The sequence below is a fragment of the Schistocerca cancellata genome, chromosome 7 (genome assembly GCF_023864275.1).
Source record: "Schistocerca cancellata isolate TAMUIC-IGC-003103 chromosome 7, iqSchCanc2.1, whole genome shotgun sequence".
In the NCBI taxonomy this organism is placed as follows: Eukaryota; Metazoa; Arthropoda; class Insecta; order Orthoptera; family Acrididae; genus Schistocerca; species Schistocerca cancellata.
The window spans coordinates 561,017,674-561,034,341 of NC_064632.1; positions in this window are offsets into that span (position 1 = coordinate 561,017,674).

Consider the following 16,668-nt stretch of genomic DNA (forward strand, 5'->3'; position numbering starts at 1 on the left):
ATGGACGCGTATGGATTGCTGCGTGTGACTCAGTGACAAAATAATGGACACGTGTGTAAAATCGTAATTTGACACATGTATGGACACGAAAAACTAGTTATCTCTTGTGTGAATCAAAACTGTAATAAACTTATGGACGCGTGTGATGTTCCGCGTGTGAGGTAGCATTTCAAGTATTCGCACGTTGTAACGACGATACAGTGGCTATCAGTCAAAGGGTAGACAAGCTATTGTACTCACTAAAATAGGCGACAGTAGTCATTGTCATCGATGATGGTTCTTCGTCGCTGGTGCAGTCAATTTACCGTCCAGGTTGACCATGTCGCCTTGACGAGCTGCTCCAGTACCCACGATTCAACAAAATGCACAAGTTAAAAATAAAAAAAAAAGGTTGGCAGTCACAGAACTATCTGCCTCGTGCAGGACGCGGACTGCCATCGCTGTCAAACCGCCAGTTCGTTACCACGTGACTGTGAAGCACTGTGGCAACATTCAATGACTGCTCGCCGGCCCGCACTCAACAATAAGCATTCCTCTCCGTAACGGGCGCGAGCGAGCTCCAGATTTGAGATGAAAATGGACATAAAAATAATAAAACGTCGATAAACTACGCACGATTTTACTATACTTACATTAAAAGGACACTAATGATGACTTTTCTTTAACTATGAAAATTGCTACGGCAATATTGCTAAATATATTGCTTAAGAAAGACCTGTACAAGACGAAACGTGTTTTGCTAAAATTTGCTAACGAAAGAATATAAAACCTAGACACAAAATATGAATAATATACAATGTATATGTACATAGTCTATGTAGTAATTTTTATTGTCTTAAATTCTTACTCTATATTCCCTTAGATTAAGATGCTAATTAATGAGCAAGTCCTAATACAGATTTTTTTTCTGTATTTTCATGTGCTGAAACATGAATTGGAATGAGATTAAGACAGCCACCAAACTGACTCATTCGTCATTGAACCAGTCATCAACTTTCCTGATTCCCGACATGACCCGATGGATCGTCGAGTCAAGAAATATCACTTCCCCCTTCACATAGTGAAATTCCCAGTGTTTTTCCACCAGAATGTGAAAAGGTGATCCCCAGTTTTAGTGCAGTGAAAAGTGACAGGTGATGAAAGAATTCCCCTGTGAAAATCATCCGAGTTCATGGGAAATACTACCAACTACAAAGTGAAGAGTGATGTCGCTACGAGAAAGACTGATAAAAGTTTTATGTTCTGTTCACAATTGGCGGAAATGCACCAATACTGTAATAGAATTTTTTTCTTATTGTCAATATTTATGTATATTTGTATCTGTATGTGTATTTAATTTGTACTTGTATCTATGTTAGTATTTCAATGTTTCAATTGACTGAATGGGAGTAATTCTTGAGAACACGCAAAAAAAAAAAAAAAAAAAAAAAAAAACCTATGTAAATCCTTGAACACTTATGATGGCATCATGCCACAACCAAGTTTGTTAATGATCAAGCAACTGTGAGTAGCTTTGACGACTTAGTGTGAAACGTATATAATTCTATGTGCCTTTTGTTATGTTTGTTTTGCTCCCTACAAGGAGAGATCCTTAAATACTTCATTCACTAAGTACGTGAATCCAATAATATTACGACTGCGCGTGAGTCGTAACGATCTTTCAGACTCATTACTCCTCACGCGGGAAGCGATGTAGTATTATTGGTATTTCCGTCCTATGAAAGCTTTGAGTACCCTTTGAAAGACATTTGTTTTGTATAATTTACATAACTGTAAAGATGCGCATCTAGCGCGGACGCTAATACATCGATTGCGCAGTCAAAGAAACATTTTAACAGAAGCTGAACTGTCGTTCCGCTTCGATCTAAATAAAAGATGACAGTAAAAAAAAAAAAAAAAAAAAAACTTTTGTAGATCTTCAGATTTTAATGTGCTTCTGTTTGTTATGTGAAAACGTAAATGAGGTCGACTTTAAGTTAAAAAAGTGAGCGGTCTTGCTAGCGTGCAGACAACATTATTAATTAACAAAATTAAAGTAATTCATGTTCGAAACTGTAAATCAGCAAGTTATTGTTATCGGAGGTGTTGAACAGTGCAAGAATTGTCTTCAACGAAAGGAGAAAAGTAATGACTGTAATTTGGGACAAAAAAACGGGAACCAAGGAGACAGCACAGGACAGGCTGAAATCTGATCGCACCATACTGTTAGAAAAGTACTTATGTAAGTTATATTGTTTATAAATAAGCCCTAATTTGCTAGTGAGAATTGTTTGAATATATTTAGTGTTTACCAGACTTCTTGTTCTGTTCTTTTCCTTTATACTTTTTTTTATCCTCCATGCCATATTATTTTTATAAATGTCAAACAGCCTTTACTACAGCAGAGAATGCTGCGGCATCCTGGTCGTAGACAGAAGGCCGCTCCTTGTCTTCTATAGAACACATAGCTGCCCCATTTATCAATGATTTCATTTGCAAATGCAATTTTTCTTACTAATCATTGTTAAAGGTCCCTTAGGTAATTATAAAATTCATACTGATTACGTAAATCTTTGCGTAATCAGAAACTAGCCTCCTTCTGACAACGATCAGGAGCCGACCAGAAGACGGACGTCTTCGACCGCTTTCGTGTGTCCTGTGGCAAAGCTGTGCCAAACTGGGAACACGGCATTCTAGTATGAAATACAGATTTAAATTGATAGAATTGAAATATATTTAACGTAAGAAAGATAATATTTTTTTATCATACTAGAGGTTGCACGTAACATTCGCATTCATGGGTATCCATAAGTTAGTAGAAACTCACAATTATTCTCCTGGAGCAGTTTTAGCTGTTTCGATCTTCTGTTAGAAGAGTCGTATGATTCATTTCTCCACGTTAGTCTACACCGCGACTCTCCTTTCATCTCTGAATAACCATCGTAACCGACATCCATTTCAACATACTTGCTGCAATCAAGCTATTCTCTCTCTCTGCTGTTTATACCATCCCCATTTCCCTCGATTACCAAATTAACTATACCCTGAGTCCTCCGGATGTCTTTTATCACTTACCCCCACCTTCAAACAAGTGGTATCATGAAGATCCTTTCTCCCTGTCTATATTCGTGCCATAAACTTGTTCTCTCTCCAGCTCCATTCCGAAAATCTACATCGATTATCCGAACAGCCGATCTTAACTCATCCGATCTTCACTCTACTATAGTAGCAAGGAAGCCCGTGATCCTTACCAGATAGGACAGATAAAGGAAATAGAGGAGATCCAAAGTAAAGCAACACATTTGTTTACAGGTTCATTTAGTAAGATTGAAACCGTCACGGATTTGCTCAGTCAGCTCCAGTGCAAACGCTGCAAGAGGGGCGTTCCGCGTGACGGTACGGTCTGCCGCTAAAATTCCGTAAGCGTAAGTTCGTAGTCAGAATCTCGTGTAGCAGGCGTGGTAGATGGATGAATACAAATGGTGAGAAAGAACGATTCTGGTACAATTAACAACTGATAATGAAAAACAGGCTCTACCATGTGATTACAGTAACGTGCACCTTTTAAGAACATTCATTTCTCATCGGTGTATTCGCTACTAGTACTTTGAATATGTAATCCATCTACCTAGCCCGCTAGACGTGATTTGGATAAACTCACAATGGTTGAAGTTGTTTTTGTAGTATCGTAGCTTATCGAAACTGCTGCAGCCGATGCGTCGATGAAGATTCCAGCGGGCGCCGTTCCTGAACATCACCACCAAGAGAAAGACCTGACCAACGAAGACCTTTCACGTTGCCGATCAAGGAAGACCGCAAGGACAGTGTTACAAACGGGGGGTACGTGGGCACCAGTCTTCCAGTTCGAGAATAGTTTAGCGTTGCTAGCTGGTGCCGAACGTTACACCGAGCTGTTGGTAGCCAGCTGTACCTGCCAACATTTAGTGTGCATAGACGCATGCCCGTGATGGGCCTCTGCATACAGACAGCCACGCTTGCCACAAATTGTCAACAGTTCTTCAGCATAACTTTGAGCAAAATATATTTATTTAAAGTATTCTTGTATAAATTAATCTTTTGCTTGCCTGTCGAGATTCCTACGGCGACAGATTCCTCTGGCCACCTTCCAACCATTTGTCATTAGCAAGGAGGACGTAAGATAGGTCTCCTTGGAATATAGCGGTTGCCGACTCGCACCGTAAAAGTTTTTATTGTCACGTGTGCTGTTCGGCGTTGTTTCATCAGCTTTCTAACGCGTGCTCGCATGATATAAGGGACGACAGTTACATTTGTACCACCACATCAAGTTGCTTTTACACTGCTGGAACTATTTTCCAGCGTGGCATAACTCTATGTTGTTGAGAGGATCACAACATCCCACAATGCTTGACAATGACATGTGTCGAAATTGCATTCGTAATACATAATAGTTTAGCCTAATTGGGAATGACTTTATGCAAAAATTATGAATAAAATCAGATACGACAATATTACGATTTCACCCCAGTTACGTAACCTGAGTTTAGATAAATTAAAAGCTCACACTTTGGTTTTAACAGCTTCTTTCAAATCAGCGTCAGGAAGACTGGTGAGAAAAACCTTTTCTAATAAATCCAACAATTCCGAATCGATAACTCAAAAAAAAGTTTTACCACGTGCTCATTTTGAAAACATCAGTTCCTTGTCAAAGTATTCCCCCCAGTACTCTGAATATGTGTCTGCAACAGAAAGTACGACAACGCTGATACCATGTAGATGCATGAACGTATAAAAATTACCACTTGACAGAAGGAACTATAATAATGCTGTTAGTACAGGTCCAGAATCTGTCTAAATGTGGTTGACAAAACTTATATTTGAGAACTGACTTCAAGTTATTTCAGTCCAGTAGACGCATATCTCTCATCCAATCTCAACATGACTCAACAGCCAGCCTGGTCTAAACCATCTTGGGGTTCGCATCCAGTAAACACTCCAATCACCGACAAAATTGGTCATACATTCCTCCTACTGCGTGCGCGCAATACGGAAAATTTAGTTACTTTCTCTCATTCCTAATGTGGCAGTTTCATCCTTAGGAAGGCACTTGACATCAAGTCATTTGTCATTAGCCACCTTTATTAGAGACTTGGAGAACACACAACGGGACTGGAAACTATCTATTGAGGGCGTTCAGGGGTCATGATGTGACGGTAGATTAGGCGAACTTCAGGCACAGGTTGATCAATTTTCTGGTCACGGCATCACACGCAAGGAATTCGTTCTGATCAAGGAAACCTCAGGGTCTCCGAGACGTGCTTGGCAGTACCAAAGGCAAAATGACAGATAAGTACACTCCTTGGTTTAACAAATTTCTGTAAAATGTTTACTCATAAGACAGTCTCTATCACTGAATTATGTAAATACAGTCTGGAGCTGGGACAGAGAAGGCACAGGGGAGTTCAGTGAACTGAAGAGTGTGTCAATTAAATGCCCAGGAATCTCGCCTTCTTCAGATAGTTCCTGCACTGACATTGGAACACGTCTCTTCCAGGTGATAAAACGTCGTGGAAAAGTAGTTGTGTACATGACTGCCCACAAAAGTTTGGTTTTAACTAAACAGGAAGGATATTATTCTGTCACCTAATAGGAGGCCCTCACAGTAGTGTAGGGCTTCATGAAGTCCAGATACTTTCTAGTCAGCAGAACCACAGACGTTTATACTGGCCACAAAATACTGAAGTTCTTTATGTCAGACAAACTATCGAATGGGTATTTCGCACGCTGGTTGCTGTATCTACAAGAATTCAGGTACAAATTGAATACAAACCAGGAAAAGACAACATCGTAACCGATGGCCTATCTCATGCACCATTAGGATAAAATCACACGAACGATAGGAAACTGCATAAAACGTTTGAGGTAATGTACTTGAAGTATGTTCCTATTGAGTATTTGCTTCGGACAACCTTTATGAGTATCTTGCATGAGTTGGGTATGGATCCAAAACAGAGAGGTTTACAAAGAGATGGAAAGAGAGAGACGTAGAGATATGACAGTTCCACCTCCTGAAAAATTACATCTCATTCTGAAGAATGCAACCAAGTGACAACATACGGGTGTTGTGCACACTGACGAGTTTGTGAATAAATTAATCCGGCATGTTTTGGTGCAAGGAATTGCCATGCTATGTGAAAGGTTTCGGTCTATTTTAATAACATGGACAAAAGGACTAGAAAAGAATTGGCGACTTGTGAAATCCGATAGCGTGAAAATTTAAGAGCTCTCACTGTATTCTTCGAAACTGAACGAAATACTGTGACACACCTCTTCGGTCCGTTGCTGCGAATGCAGCATCAGTACATGTTAGTGACGGTAGAAGTAACATCAAAGTATGCGACCTTCGATTCACATCCATAGTTTGAGGTCAGCATGGCTAATTGTCACGTGGAGGATCCAAGATCGATTCCCAGTACTGCCATTGATTTTTCCTTGGCGGGATAGCTGAAATAAGATGTACCCACCATTGTGACGCCAGTTCTACATCTACATCTTCATTTATACTCCGCAAGCCACCCAACGGTGTGTGGCGGAGGGCACTTTACGTGCCACTGTCATTACCTCCCTTTCCTGTTCCAGTCGCGTATGGTTCGCGGGAAGAACGACTGTCTGAAAGCCTCCGTGCGCGCTCTAATCTCTCTAATTTTACATTCGTGATCTCCACGGGAGGTATAAGTAGGGGGAAGCAATATATTCGATACCTCATCCAGAAATGCACGCTCTCGAAACCTGGCGAGCAAGCTACACCGCGATGCAGAGCGCCTCTCTTGCAGAGTCTGCCACTTGAGTTTGTTAAACATGTCCGTAACGCTATCACGGTTACCAAATAACCCTGTGACGATACGCGCCGCTCTTCTTTAGATCTTCTCTATCTCCTCCGTCAACCCGATCTGGTACGGATCCCACACTGATGAGCAAAACTCAAGTATAGGTCGAACGAGTGTTTTGTAAGCCACCTCCTTTGTTGATGGACTACATTTTCTAAGGACTCTCCCAATGAATCTCAACCTGGTACCCGCCTTACCAACAATTAATTTTATATGATCTTTCCACTTCAAATCGTTCCGCACGCGTACTCCCAGATATTTTACAGAAGTAACTGCTACCAGTGTTTGTTCCGCAATCATATAATCATACAATAAAGGATCCTTCTTTCTATGTATTCGCAATACATTACATTTGTCTATGTTAAGGGTCAGTTGCCACTCCCTGCACCAAGTGCCTATCCGCTGCAGATCTTCCTGCATTTCGCTACAATTTTCTAATGCTGCAACTTCTCTGTACACTACAACATCATCCGCGAAAAGCCGCATGGAACTTCCGACACTATCTACAGTTGAGGAGCTACTATGCCAAGGACTAATGGCAACACATCTATTAAACCAGAAATTGAATGGAGGTTAGAGTTCTGACAATCACCGATCTGCACCCTGTCCAGTGGCAGAGGATGACACAAAAGTCAGCTGCTGCTGATGGGATCATCAGTGCCTGTGGATGGAGTTTTTTGCTTGACTGTCACTCCCCTGCATAGTTCCATGGGACAGGTTGTGGGCAGCACATTTCTAGAAGGTTTTCTAAAGGAACTATATAGGGTTGACAAGAAACAATTGTGCTTATGAAAGTGACAAATTTTTTTATGAGGGAAGAAGAAGGCACTCATCGTTATTTCCCAGTAACATCCCTTGTCAAATAATGAGGATTTTTGATACATATGCCAGCTGTAATACCACAACCAACATCGATATGTGACATCTTCTATGAGGTTATACAAGACTGATTAATGAATTATTACATAAAGCCACAGCGATGACACCCGTTCTGATTTTAAGCTCTCAGCGTCCAGGTGACATGATCAGATTTCCTCCTACTGGGAGGAACAGGCACAGTGAAATTCTTCTTCTGGCAGTTAAACGGACTCAACTAGTGTCACAGAAGCATAAGGACAATCATGAAGCTGCACTCCGTGCGCCACCTAACATACACTTAGAGGAAGGAGATAAGGTTTTAGTTAAGTCACGTCGCTTTTTGAGGAAACAGAAGTTCTGTTGCCATAAATTTTTAACGTATACTGCAGACGATTTCCGTTATGCAGAGATATTCACCATTACGTGGTTGACGTAGAAACCTAAATTTGAGAAAATCATGTGGTTTTTCTTAATGTGACCAGGATTAAGGAGTTCTGAGAATACGTGGATGAACAAGGATGTGGAAGTATGGTATTCACAGGAGCTGTAACATTCACAGCATTTTAGGATCTCATTTCTATTCATTCTTTGACTTTGATTAGATAGTAAGTCACCATTCTATAACTGTAATATGTGCATTTAACTCTGATTTTATACATTTATGAGGGGGACTACGGTTCTGGACATTTCTTATCTTGGTATCTCAGATACATTGCGGAAGAATAGGTGTTCCCTATGTTGTTTTCATCCTTTGAAGTAGACTTACTAAGCCAAGAAGAGAAAGTTTTTCGGAAGCTACAACAAGAATTCCTGAAACCTAGATATAGACTAGGATTTGGAATGCAACGAAGGTTTTGGATGCCTTTTTGTCTGTATGTGAATAGTTAGTGAGTATTGGTATGTTTTATGTGTCGGTCGCAAAGAAAGCTGTGTGATAACTATTGGTTAGGACTGCCAGAGCAGATGTCTGATGAAATCACACTAACAGATAAGTCTGAAAATTTATAGCTAATATTGACGCTTTTTCAGAGACTTATCAAGTCATCATGAGTGAGAATATCATGAGAATGCACCCCAACCGCACTGCGTGAGGGCCAGAGGTGCATGATAATCGAGGATGTAAAATCAGAAGTCCAAACCCAATCAACTGAAGATCTCACACGGAAGGTATTGCTTTTCAAATAAAATTAGAAGAAAAATAATGGTTCATTAAGTTTTTCTTTGTTTCGGGTCCAATGACGAGGGACAAGGCAGGGTACAATGAGCAGTGGATGTGACCCTGTCTGAGAGGTAAGAGATGATGCTGTGATCCAAAACGAAATGAACATTTTTAGAAGTGTACATTAGAGGTGACAGATGCTTCAACATTTCTCGGCCAACGTGCGATCAATTGCAAGGGTGACATTATAACTAATGTAAAAGCCTTTTAGTCCTGTCAGTTGCGGGTGGTGCATAATGTTAAGATTTGTTTAGTTCTTAACACGAATGAAAAAAACTCCTGTGATACCACAAAAGAAGACGAATACGTCCTGGGCAGAGGTAGAGATATAAAAGAAGGAAAGTGGCTTTTCAAACTTTTGGTAGCATCAAAGTCATTCTTCTTAAATGAAACCAGATTTATTCCGATTAATCAGATGGTGAGATTTGGGATCGTGTAAATGACACAGGCACATTTTGAATACGATCGTTTCTGTAGGAAAGGTGCAATTGTTGTGGTTAGGAAAAGTACTAAACGGGCATACTTACCTCCAAATTTCCCAACACGGTACAATGACAGGTCAGTGATATTGTGACGCTGTAGTTCTTCTCCATGTGAATTTTTCCTGGGGTGTATTCGGCACTGACAATGCGAGACTGAATCGGATGGAGCTGTTGGATTATATCTTGGAAGGTGAGTTTATTTGGCAAATGGATTGGCCTCCTCGCTACCCTTACTTAGATCTCATCTAGAACTTGTGGGACGCAATGAGGAGACATATATACTTGTTTGGATATGGACACCATTGATGGCCTGCAGAAGTCTAGATCGAAGTCAGAATTATTCATTAATACTTTCAGCTGCCGACGGGCGTTGATATATATCAACGGGGCAGGTGAAAATGTGGGCCCCGACCGGGTCACTAACCCAGGTAGAAGCTCTATCCATCTGAGCTGCCGAGGGCGCAGAGGATACTGCTACTGCAGGAACTATCTCGCGCACACCTAAAGCGAGACACACATTCTCACCTTAAATGCCCACTCACCACATTCGTAGTGTCCCTACTCTGTCGCTCCTACGTCCATTCTTGTCTGCCATGTCGGAATTCTCTTTCCGCAAAACTCCTCCGTATCCAATTACCTAGAAGAATGTCAACATCTTTCTCATATGCTAACAGTCGTAAAGGTGCCGAATAACATCCTAGCGGTACTTCGTGAAAAGCACCTTACACCTTTAGTGCAATTCGGCAAAGCTTTTTGCACGTCTCGAGAACGAATAAGTTCCCAATAAGTCCCCACTTCGATGTGTCTCATACATGAGCAAATGTTGGTAGTCTTGTTGGTCATGAAAATTGTGATTACCATGAAGAGCAGCGTGGAATTAAAATCTGTGGCATGTATCGGAAACTGGTTGATTTGCCCTACAGAAACACAAAATGTGACAGAGTTGTTACTGCTGGCTCTCGACATCACGACACCTTGGATGGGACCTGTGTGTCGTGGGTGGATACACTTCGCAAATGTTGCTCACCACGTGTGCGCCATGTATTTGTTGCGTCCAACACTCGTACCCTGACAGAACTTGCCCTCGTCAATGAAGATGACAGAGCAACATTCGAAACTCCTGTCAAGTGTTTCACGACACCAGAATAGCTGTGCTTGGTGGATTTGCGGTTTATGTGACTGTCATGCCAGAGGCACACGTCATCTTAGTACTGATATAGGCAGACGGTTCCCAATGGTGCTGGGCGACATTGCAGGTGCAAAATGCTCCCGAATTTTCCACTTGGATTGTGTTCTGTCGAGGACTGCTGCTCGAAGAATGTGCAGTCTTGACGCGCGCATTTTTGTCAGGATCACTGTCGAATGCAAAGACACACCACCGATTCTTTGTGCCCAACATTTGCAGCAATGCGTCGTCGCGTCCATCGAGTCTCCTGCAGGCCCACAGTGCAACACTGCAGCTGAACCTGTTTAATAGGAGTGTGTATTCGTCGGCGGGACTTTACTGTACCCTAGAATAAGCGTTGCGCGCACTGGTCACCTCTAACCTCAGCTCGGTTACTGCCTGCAGAGTCAAAACATAGTCACGGAAACACACGTCCAGATCATTTGATCGCTCCTGACGGGGACAACTGAATAACTATCCATAACAACCCTGAAAAGCACCGTGGTGCCACTGAACGAGGTCCTTAACGGTGCTGAATTTTCCCCCATAGTGTTTGAAATGATAAGAATACCAGAGTCACGTACAGCTTAGCACAGCACACTTAAATTTATTTCACAGGTGAATCCCGAAGATATGATCACGGAAAGTGCTGTAAAATTTTCGTATGTTGTGTAAATAGACAGTTCGAAGTTCGTAATTGTAATCATTTAACTGAAAATCAGATAGAATGCCTTCCATTTTTTACACTATTTCATTACGCCGTTATCTCGTTTCCCAGGGCAAGTTATATTATAATGGGAACCGATGCGAAACAACCTTCCTGTTACACCTTCATATGAGTTGCATGTATTTCTGTATCAATTCTCTGCATACTACTGTGAAGGGAATGGCAGAGAGGACTTCCCATTGTACCGATTATTAGTATTTCTTCCCCTTCTATTCACATATGAGCACGGATAGAGATACTGTTTCATAGCCTTTCTGCATGCTGTAATTAATCTAATCTTGTCATCATGATCCCTCAGCGGTGATACATTATTGGTTGTAGTGTATTTCAGTAGTCATCATTTAAAATAGAATCTTGCACCTTTGTAAGTAGGCTTTCTCGGGATACTTTATGTCTGTCTGCAAGAGATTGCTAGTTCATTTTCCGACTGATCAAAGTTCAGACTGTAAACTCACTGTCCAGTCAGCAGATGATGCATCACTGGGATGAGAAGCCAGCTACCCGACCGTTGTGTCCGTCCCTCCGAGTATTCTGTTTACGTGAAGGGAAGCTCACTCACATCTTCGGACGAGGTACCCCGCTTACACATACCTCTTTATTCCAGCGGGAGGACGTATCCGTTCGTAGAGGCCGTGGCGTTCGTCATGCGCTGCCTCAAATTCAGCACAGTGTATTTCAAAAATTTGACAAAAAGGCAGTGATTTATGAAGCTGTGGACGACCCCTCTATTTTAGCTGAGTTAGGTAGGGAGTTCCAGTTCGTTGGAGAATCGTTTGTCGTGTTTATTCTGGTTATGAGGCTGCCATAAATCGCCGGTGTACTGTTTTACTTCTATTGAAAAAAGTATCGAATACTTTGAGACGTGGTAGTGCTCAACGAAACAAGAAAAATAAGCCCAATAAACATGCGTCCGGAAACGCTTACTTTCCGAGATAAGCACTTGGTTATACGAAGGGCTGCACGCCGTTTGGTTGCGGATATTAGCACAGTAGTTGTATTGGGGCCCCGTCGAACGTGTCAACAGGGTACTGTGATGTCTTATTGACATCACTCTACCTACCATTAGGTGGCCTGCAGGCAGTTGTGTGGTTCGAGTCGATAGATTCCGTCGTGTTTGTGTGCCTTGTTGTACAGTACTGTCAACCATGGGTACGTATCATGGTGTTTTAACTTCTTCCAATAGTACGAAATTCTGCTGTGGTTTAGAAAATGGACGCAGCCTGCGAGGCGGTGCCCTCTACGCTGAAAAATATCCACAGCGCATAGTGCCCTCTGATAAGCTGTTCAGAGACTTTTCCAGTGTCTCAGGGACACAGGTACCGTTGCGTCTCGGAAGACTGACAGTGGAAGACCCCGTACAGTCCGAACGCCTGACATGGAGGAACGCTTGCTACGTTCGATGGAGGCAACCCCCGTGATCAGTGCGCGACGATTAGCAGCAGCACAAGACGTCTCAATGTCTTATCTAGGGTGGTAATTGATAAACAATTGCTGCACCCGTAGCATCTACAGCCCGTTCAGACCTTAAGGCCGCGGGATGATCATGGCAGAAGGAGAAGTGTGCCGCAGTGACACTGTTCACATCCAAGATTTTATTTACCGACGAGGCAGGGCTGACAAGAGATGATGTGAATTTCTATAACCCGTATGTATGGGCACATGTTAATCCCCAAGCAATTCAGGAAAGAGGGCAGCAACACCGATTCTCAATCGACGAATGGGCAGGGTCACTTGTCGATGGTTAATAGAGCCATACATGCTAGCGAAAAGGCAACCGTGGCACATTATCTGCACTGCCTCATTAATGTATTGCCTCCTTGTCGGAGGCTGTGCCATTGCAGCAACGAATACAAATATGGTTCTTGCTTGATGGCCCATCGGCACTCTTTTGTCACAATGTGAGAGAACATCTGACGCGGACATTTCAGCAGCGCAGGATTGGTCAGGGGGCTCCCACACCTTCGCCTACTCATTCCCCAGGCGTCAGTCCCCTAGACTTTTGGTTACGAGGGCACTTGAAGGAACTGATCTACGCCACGGCTATCAACGATGTATGGACAAGCAACATGTTTGTAGTCATCAGCAGTCAAATATCGGTGTTGACCGGCCCTGGCGAGGCGTAAAGCTGTGTGCCGTGCAGTCATCAAGAGTACACGAGTGGGCCTTCGGCTCCGAAAGCCATCATCGGTGATATTTTGTTGAGTAGTTCGCACGCTGACACTTGTTGATGGCCGTGCATCGAAATACCCAGCAGTTTGTGGAAGGGTTCCACTTCCGTCGCGTTGAACGATACTCTTGAGTCGTCGATGGTCCCGTTCCTGTAGGATCTTTTTGCAGCCACAGTGATGTCGGAGATTTGAGGTCGTATCCGATTCCTGATATTCACGATACACTTGTTGTCTTATATAGGCGTTTTCGAATACAGCGCAGTATTGTGCCTGTAACGTATCCCCGTATGAGAATGCGCATGCTTATACGAGTTTCGTTGGCGCTTCAGTGTAATTACATAGGGGTAATGGATTGTGTTCTTAATTCTGGATTAATTCACACTCTGATATATCAAGAGGGATTAAGCAGCTTCGACAACAAGCACACATCTGTACTGTTGCTACAGTATTCCGTTTAGCATTATCCACAGCTTCGTACCCCTACAACCCAATTAATAGTGTAAATGTACAAATTGTAATAAGTCGCACAGTCTGCTCCATATGCTTTTTCAATGACTTTGGCAGTTTATAATGAGGTATCTGACATGTGTACTGACATTGTACAGTTGCTTTCATTTACTTGTATTGAATATTGCTAAGAATAATGTATATCCACCTTCATTCTGCAGTTATGTTATGATGGGTTCTAATGGCCGGTAACAGACCGCAAATTTTAAGGATACCAATACTGAATTTTTAGGATAGTGAATTCATCTTATAATTATTTCCTTCAAAGATGGCACTATTTTGTAACGTAGCCTACAATCAGTAACTATAAAAGTTGCTTCCATCTCTTATGAATTATGAGTCCAGTCATATGCTTGTCAGTCACTTCTCAGCTGAGCACTTTTCAAATGAAGTACCATACATGACTTCCAATCTCTGTTTTCATGTGTTTTCGGAATGCGTTACTGTCTTCCAGATGGGAATTTTTTTAATATAGTAAATGCTCACGTAAGTAAAGTAAGTTAGTAAACGTGCAACACGTCCATTGTCGAAACTTACCCAGAAAAAGAAACACTGTGTGCTCTTTCTCCATAGGTTGCTCTACAGCCCATAGAAGCATAGTACATTGTTCATTGAAGAGGCAACAGTTATTCTTCGAGTCCCAAACAGAAGTCACAAGGTAAGCAAATAGATATGTTGCACAGAGCTCATTAATATCTTCATGTTTTTTCAAGTGTTCTATGAGTAGTGTTACTGATTGTGCGCAGAGCTCATTAAGATATTCATATTTTTTCAAGTGTTCTATGACTAGTGTTACTGACTGCACACAGAGCTCATCAAACTCTTCATGCTTTTTTTCAAGTGTTCTGTGACTAGAGTTACTGACTGCACACAGAGTTCAATAATATCTTCATACTTTTTCTCAAGTGTTCTATGAGTAGTGTTAGTGAGTGCACACAGACTTCATTATGATCTTCATTTTTTTTTCAAGTGTTCTATGACTAGTGTTACTGACCACGCACAGAGGCCATTAAGATCTTCATGTTTCTTTTTTCAAGTGTTCTATGACTAGTGTTACTGACTGTGCACAGAGCTCTTTCAGATCTTCTTGTTTTTTCAAGTGTTCTATGAGTAGTGTTAATGACTGCACACAGAGCTCATTAAGATCAAAAAAATGGTTCAAATGGCTCTGAGCACTATGGGACTTAACTTCTAAGGTCATCAGTCCCCCAGAACTTAGAACTAGTTAAACCTAACTAACCTAAGGACATCACACAATCCATGCCCGAGGCAGGATTCGAACCTGCGACCGTAGCGGCCACGCGGTTCCAGACTGAAGCGCCTTTAACCGCTTGGGCACACCGGCCGGCTCAATAAGATCTTCATGTTTTTTTTTTTCAAGTGTTCTATGACTAGTGTTACTGACTGCGCACAGAGCTCATTAACATCTTCATGTTTTTTCAAGTGTTATATGACTAGTGTTACTGACTGCGCACAGATGTTTTTAAGATCGTCATGCTTTTTTTTCAAGTGTTCTATGAGTAGTGTTACTGACTGCGCACAGAGATCATTAACATCTTCATGTTTTTTCAAGTGTTATATGACTAGTGTTACTGACTGCGCACAGATGTTTTTAAGATCGTCATGCTTTTTTTTCAAGTGTTCTATGAGTAGTGTTACTGACTGCACACAGAGCTCATTAAGATCTTCATGGTTTTTATTTTTTTCAAGTGTTCTGTGACTAGAGTTACTGACTGCACACAGAGTTCATTAATATCTTCATGCTTTTTCTCAAGTGTTCTATGAGTAGTGTTACTGAGTGCACACAGACTTCATTAAGATCTTCATGTTTTTTTTCAAGTATTCTATGACTAGTGTTACTGACTGCGCACAGAGCTCATTAACATCTTCATGTTTTTTCAAGAGTTATATGACTAGTGTTACTGACTGCACACAGATGTTTTTAAGATCGTCATGCTTTTTTTTCAAGTGTTCTATGAGTAGTGTTACTGACTGCGCACAGAGCTCATCAAAATCTTCATGCTTTTTTCAAGTGTTCTGTGACTAGAGTTACTGACTGCACACAGAGTTCAATAATATCTTCATACTTTTTCTCAAGTGTTCTATGAGTAGTGTTACTGAGTGCACACAGACTTCATTAAGATCTTCATGTTTTTTTCAAGTGTTCTATGACTAGTGTTACTGACTGCGCACAGAGCTCATTAACATCTTCATGTTTTTTCAAGAGTTATATGACTAGTGTTACTGACTGCGCACAGATGTTTTTAAGATCGTCATGCTTTTTTTTTCAAGTGTTCTATGAGTAGTGTTACTGACTGCACACAGAGTTCATTAAGATCTTCATGGTTTTTTTTTCAATTGTTCAGTGACTAGAGTTACTGACTGCACACAGAGTTCATTAATATCTTCGTGCTTTTTCTCAAGTGTTCTATGAGTAGTGTTACTGAGTGTACACAGACTTCATTAAGATCTTCATGGTTTTTTTTTTCAAGTATTCTATGACTAGTGTTACTGACTATGCACAGAGGCCATTAAGATCTTCATGTTTCTTTTTTTAAGTGCTCTATGACTAGTGTTACTGACTGACTGAGTCCATAGAGGGAAAATGGTAATGGAATCAAGATGTTGAAAACGTATCAGAATGTATTAGTAAGTTGCGTACATGTCGTCGATTACCATTTCTGTAGTTTTATGATG